The sequence below is a fragment of the Rattus rattus genome, chromosome 3, assembly GCF_011064425.1.
Source record: "Rattus rattus isolate New Zealand chromosome 3, Rrattus_CSIRO_v1, whole genome shotgun sequence".
NCBI classification, from domain to species: domain Eukaryota; kingdom Metazoa; phylum Chordata; class Mammalia; order Rodentia; family Muridae; genus Rattus; species Rattus rattus.
Window position 1 is genome coordinate 115,913,438 of NC_046156.1, and position 6,000 is coordinate 115,919,437.

Sequence of the window (6,000 nt, forward strand, 5' to 3'; positions counted from 1 at the left end):
CCTGCCTTCTTTCTTCTTCCCTTCTTCCTTCCTCTTCCACACTAAAAGAGACATAGTAGGTCAGAAGAGCCTGGACTTTAAAACATTCATCCCAAAGCACTTCCTGCAAGTGTGTCCTGTGCGTGTGAGCATGCCTGTGAAGGTCAGAGGTCAAGCTAGGGTGATAATCCTCAGTAGTTGTCTGCCTTGTGTTTTGGAGACTGAGTCTTCCACTGGCCTGGAGCTCTCCAGGTAGGTTAGGCAGCTGCCTATCAACCCAGCACCCTCCTCTCTCCACCTCCTGGAAATGTATGTATGGCTTTTTCTCACACTTACGCAGTAAGCTCTTTATTGACCCAGCCAATTACCTCATCTCCCACAGCATATCTTTAGGAAGTAAAATAATACATTTTTTAAAAAGGAAAACAAGCTTCCACATTCAGACTCCTGAGCATGAGTTGCTACTGTGACCCCAGATCTTCTTCAGGCTGCAGATACAACTGTCGATGGTTCATTTCCTTAGTAAACCTAAACTATGAAGACAATCCTTACATTGTCAATGATAAATACCGCCATGTTAGCTTCTTCAAAACATGATGCATGTTACTGAGGGAATTATCCATTGCATGTCTTATAAGTGTTTGGTGCAGCCATTTCTGTGAAGACTTCAGTTGCCTGGATAGCATCACTTTAATGGGATGTCACCTCGGCTCACAGTGGACTGACAACAGCGCAGTCCAGTGTGTTTAAATGACATGTTTCTCTAGCTCAGGAATTATGGCAGTTTAGCCTTGTGTGCTAGCAAATGCCTGTGATCTTAGTACTTGCAAAGCTGGAGTGAAGGGATTGTGAGTGCCAAGCCAGACTGATCTACATAACAGAACCCTGTCTCCACCAAAGAGAAGGGAGAAAAGGAGGAGGAAGAGAAAGAGAAGAGGGGCAAAGGTGGGGAAGAGGAGGCACTTACTTGAAATTACCATGCATGGCATCCATCTGGTCTTGAGTCTTGGACTGGTTCTGTCACAACCCTGAACTCAGCATGAGACCTCAATGTGTTGGGTTCTATAAACTCTTGGCATTGAATGTCATTGAAACTATGGACAGGCCTCAGTGTGTGAGGAAAAGGTCCATGGATATGGTTGTGACAGGGTTAGATTTGTATGACAGAAACACAGTTCACGCTGTCTTAGTTGAAAGCAAGGAGAGATCCTGGCCTGAATATGAGCCCTCCCCCTCATAACAGGAGAATAGGGGGCAGATGGATGGATCCATGAGGGTGTCTCCCTCGAGGTCTGCAAAGTCTAAAAGCTGCCAGTTCTCTCAAATGTTACATAAGCAAGGAAACACTTTCAATGTAAGACCCATTCCATGCATGGACCATACTTATCCTACTGATATACCTATTGGTTAGTTGGAAAATTTAAATAGTACTCCCGATTTTCATTCCCTTTCTCAGTATGGCCACACTACCATATGCTCACCCACTCTACCCGGCCACCTGGCAGTGTATTGTCCATTTGTCCTCATCCTTTTGTTCTTATCAGGTTGAATCCTTTCAAAGAGATGAATGAAGCTGATTTTTACTGAGGACTTACTGGTTGGTTCCAGCATAAAGTATGTAGCCTTTATATACAGAAAACCTGATAAAGTCAGCAATTTTACTCTCTGCTTTACAAACATGAAATAAAGCCTACAAGCTCGGTTCAGCACTCACTGTTCTAGCAGAGAACAAGAGTTTGGTCCACATTACCTATATCTGGCAGCTCACAAACACATGTTAATTTCAGTTCCCCAGGATCTGGTACACCCTTCTGTCTTCACAGGGCATCTGCATCCATACACCGACATACACAGAGAGACACCTGCACACACCAAAATAATAAATAGTTTTTAAATGAAGCTTAGCACACCAGCTTATAGACTTCACTTTGCAAGCATGCCTTGACTTATCAATTTATTTATTTATTTACTTACTAAGACAGGCTTCTGTATAACCCAGGCTGGCTGAAACAAGTTATGTAGCCAAAGATGACACTGAATTTCTAATTCTCCTGCTTCCACCTCCAGAGTGAAGGATTCCAAGAGTGCTTCACCACACTCATTCATGGCGCTCTGGAGTGCAAACCCAGGACTCGCACAGCCTCAGTAAGCATCCTTCCCATTGAACTACGTTCCCACCCTGAGTCCTTATTTGAAACTGTCCAGGTAGTCAAGTCTTTTCTAGGTGCACAATTTATATTGTTATTATATTAAGTTCATAAAACCCTAAAATATGCATGAGCAACATTCTCAAACTTTTTTTTTCTTTTTATGACAATTTATCTTTACAAATCCTTGCCTGGAATTCTGGCAACATGTCAGGGAAAAAATTCACCAGCCAACAGCTGACTGGAACGAGCCAGCTCACTTGTGAAATGAGAATTGGCATTATATTCTCCAGAGGTGAACTTGTACCATTTTCTAATTAATTTTATACACAAATTATAAACAATTAAATGTGATGTTAAACAATCTAGTTTCTCAAGCGTTTTCACTCTGAGTTATAAATATTGAGTCCAGAGAAAAAGAGAAGTGAGGCAAAGGAATGCTCCCATAGGTTATTCAATTTCCTTCAAGCTCTGCCCAAGGTCAGCAACTAAAATTAGAGCACCCTCCCCCATTCCAAGTGTCCCCCAACTCCATGTCCTCTATCTCTTGTCATGTTTTCCTTCTCTTTTCTTCCACCCACAGGCTCTTGTGGAATAGCATTGGACCCAAGGATGAGCTGAGAATGTTGCTTAGGAACCCTGACTCTTCCCAGCAGGAATCTGGCTTGCATTCAACACAGAATCCAGCAGAGGCCTCTGCCCCACAGGCAATGTTTGTTTTCCAGGGGTCACCTTCAGAAATGGACTCAGGGAGCCTGGGAAGAACCTGCCAAACAACAGACAAAGGCACCCAATCTTCCTTATCCCTCACAAATAATGACGAAATGAGGTGTTCATTTTTTTCTCGTTTATTCTAGGTTATTTTAAAAACAAGGGCAATACTATGAAATCATTGGTATTGGCCACAGTGTCCATTCCACCTTGTCTCTTTGGAACCCTGACAGGGACAGATGGGGTACAGTGTCCCTTCTATGTTGTTTCCTGGGAGCCCTGACAAGGACAGATGGGGTATAGCCAGTAGCATTCAGCTGCCACTCTGGTCTTGATTGTCTTAAGGTTGAGAGGTACCCGCATGGAGTCCGCACATCCATAAAAAGCCCTTGCTCTTCGTGGAGAGCGGGACCAAGGAGAATGTAGGGAAATCCGAGTGAGTGCTCAGAGTGCGCCAGACTTAAGTCTGTCAGGCCAAAAAATAACCTGGGGTTGGCTAAAAAAAAAAAGCTGGGCCTTGGAGAAGTGGACGTGATTATCTGACTACCTGCAGTGTGGTGTGACGCCCATTCCTGTGGCCGCTTGAACTACTACAGATACTGCCCCTATAAGAGCAGGAAGCTATTCTGCATTATTGGAGGGTCAAACTCTGAACACTGCTGTCACTACACTGAGATCAAAGGCATCAGCAGGGTCCCACTATTTGCAGACCCCTCAGAGAAGGAGCTTTTTCTTCCTCTTTATCATCAGGGGATGTTAGAGAACATTCCCTGGCACATAGCTACATCCTTCCAATCTCCAAGGCCAGGAGGTTAGAGATGCACGCTGCCCCAGTCTAACACACCTTCTCCTCAGTAGACCCAACCTCCCGAACACCTCTCGCTTTCTGGGACACTTGCTGTAGCCTGTGTGAGTTAGACAGGGCTGACACGATAAAATACCATCCTGAAGGTTGTGTGATTTCCATGCCAGTCTCCTGTTTTACCATAGTCCCAGAAGATCGGAGTTCAAGACAGAAGCTAATTTGTTTCCTAGGGTCTCAAAAAATCACCTCACAGGATCTCATATCTAAGCAGCTGCACCCTGGTGTCTTCCTGTGCTAACCCAGCCCCCTCCTGAGAACGCTAGTCAGGGTGGACCAGGCTCATCTCAGCAGCCTCCCTTTCACTTAATTACTGTTCCCCTGACTCCAAATGCAGCCATATTCTGAGATGCTGGAGGGGCAGGGCTTCAACCCTTCCATCTGGGATACTCTCTTGGTGTCAACATTCTTAACACACTTCTGTGTGTTTGTCATACAAGGTACCCTCTGGTCCCAAGGGTTAGTTACAGCTTGTCTTTTGTGAGCCACCATTTGGTTGCAGAGGTGAATGTAGAACTGGAGCAGGCAGACATCATCCAGCACCTCTGTCACAGCCTCAATGGCATATCCCCACTTCCAAAGTGTCATTTTTACCCAGAGCAAAAGCGAGCAGCATGGAAGAGAACCTGGCTAAAATAAAGGCTGGTAGGAAATTCCACCCAGCTGCTGGGCTGAGGGAAGGAGAGCTCAGACAAAATTCCAGCTTTCAAATGGACCTTCCTACCAAGTGAGCACAAAGATTGGAGGCCAGGGGAGATGGTAAAACATCACTGTTGTGGTGGCCCATACACCATATGACGAGGGACAGAACCACTGTGGTGGCTAGGGGAATGTAAAGCTTGGTCAGGAGACTGGAAAGAATAACCATCAAGACTCGAGCCTCCTGAGTGAGCAGAGCAGAAAGGCAGAGAGAGAGAGAGAGAGAGAGAGAGAGAGAGAGAGAGAGAGAGAGAGAGAGAGAGAGAGAGACCAGTCCTGTGACATGCAGAGGCATTGTCTTCACAATGTGTGGATCTACATCTGAGGGATTAACTCACAGCTCTTCCCTGAGACCCAGGCAAAGGCACTGGACAGAAGGGGATGGGGTGATTGCAGGTTAAGTCCACAGAAGCAGCCCTAAGACACGGGTTCCAGGGCCAGTAAGAAGCAAGGTGGGAAAACACGAATAGGAAAACATGGTGGAGAATTGAGTGAGGCCAGTGAGGGGCATTTCAAAGTCTCGAGTGTGGTCCCTGGATCACAGACCTACCTGGTACCTCTGGTTGATGTGGAGAACCTGCTGGGAGCTGCTCCACCCGGGAAAGAGAGGCAGGGGAGCTGACACACCATATGCCAAAGTGTGAAAATATCAGATGTTGGCATTGTCAGAGTTAGTGGCAAACTTAACTAATATAAACTCCTTACTTCGACATGTAAGTCTTACTTCCCAAGCTCGGGGAGGAGGGGGGTCAGTAATGCTTTGATCACAGTGGAGAGTCTGGTATTGGCATGTATCAGGAATAGTCAGTCGGAGATCACGTCCTGTGGATAGCTGTCTCTAGCTCTGAGAAATGGGCATCTATTCCATTCTGTCTCCTAAAAGTCTTCCCATCTCAGGCTTTGGTTTCATATGCTCTAAGACTGTGTTCTAACTTAGATGGATATTTGACTGCAAACCAAGCATCCTGACTCTGAATTGACATTTCCTTCCCTCTTCTTTCATTTCGAGTTGCAATGGAAATCTTCACCTCGGTGTCAGATGTCAGATGGAAGACTATTTCATATGATGATGCAGTTTAAACAGGAATCCTCCAGGCTTAGGACTCACAGAGTGCACCCCGGGAATGATCAAGGAGTCTGTGACTGCCAAGTTGTCATCATCAACTGCGGTTCTCCAGGCTGAGGTTTGAACCCCCTGACACAGAGACCTTCAGGCAGCTCTGGAATGTTCACTGGCATTTCTGGTATCTTTTACATGTCAAGAGAGCAGGATTTCTCTTGTCTGTTGTCACTGAGAGGCTGACAATTAAAGCCATCTGCTCCTCATTCGCTCTCCAGGGATGTCGTCCATTTTTCACCAACTTCCTGTTGCTGACAGGCTAGTTCCTCCCATCTCTCTGACACTGTGAGGTCACCTTCAGGCTCAGACCGTTCAGTGAACCACTGACTGTGTTGCCCTGGCCCAGGGTCCTTTTGCCTTATGAGCTCCAACCTTAGTCACCAGAACCCTGAGCATTTTCCCACCTTGAACAGTGTTAACTTGGACAAGAACATGATCCCAGGACCAGCTCATGGACTTGGACTCATTTAGGACTTTTTATG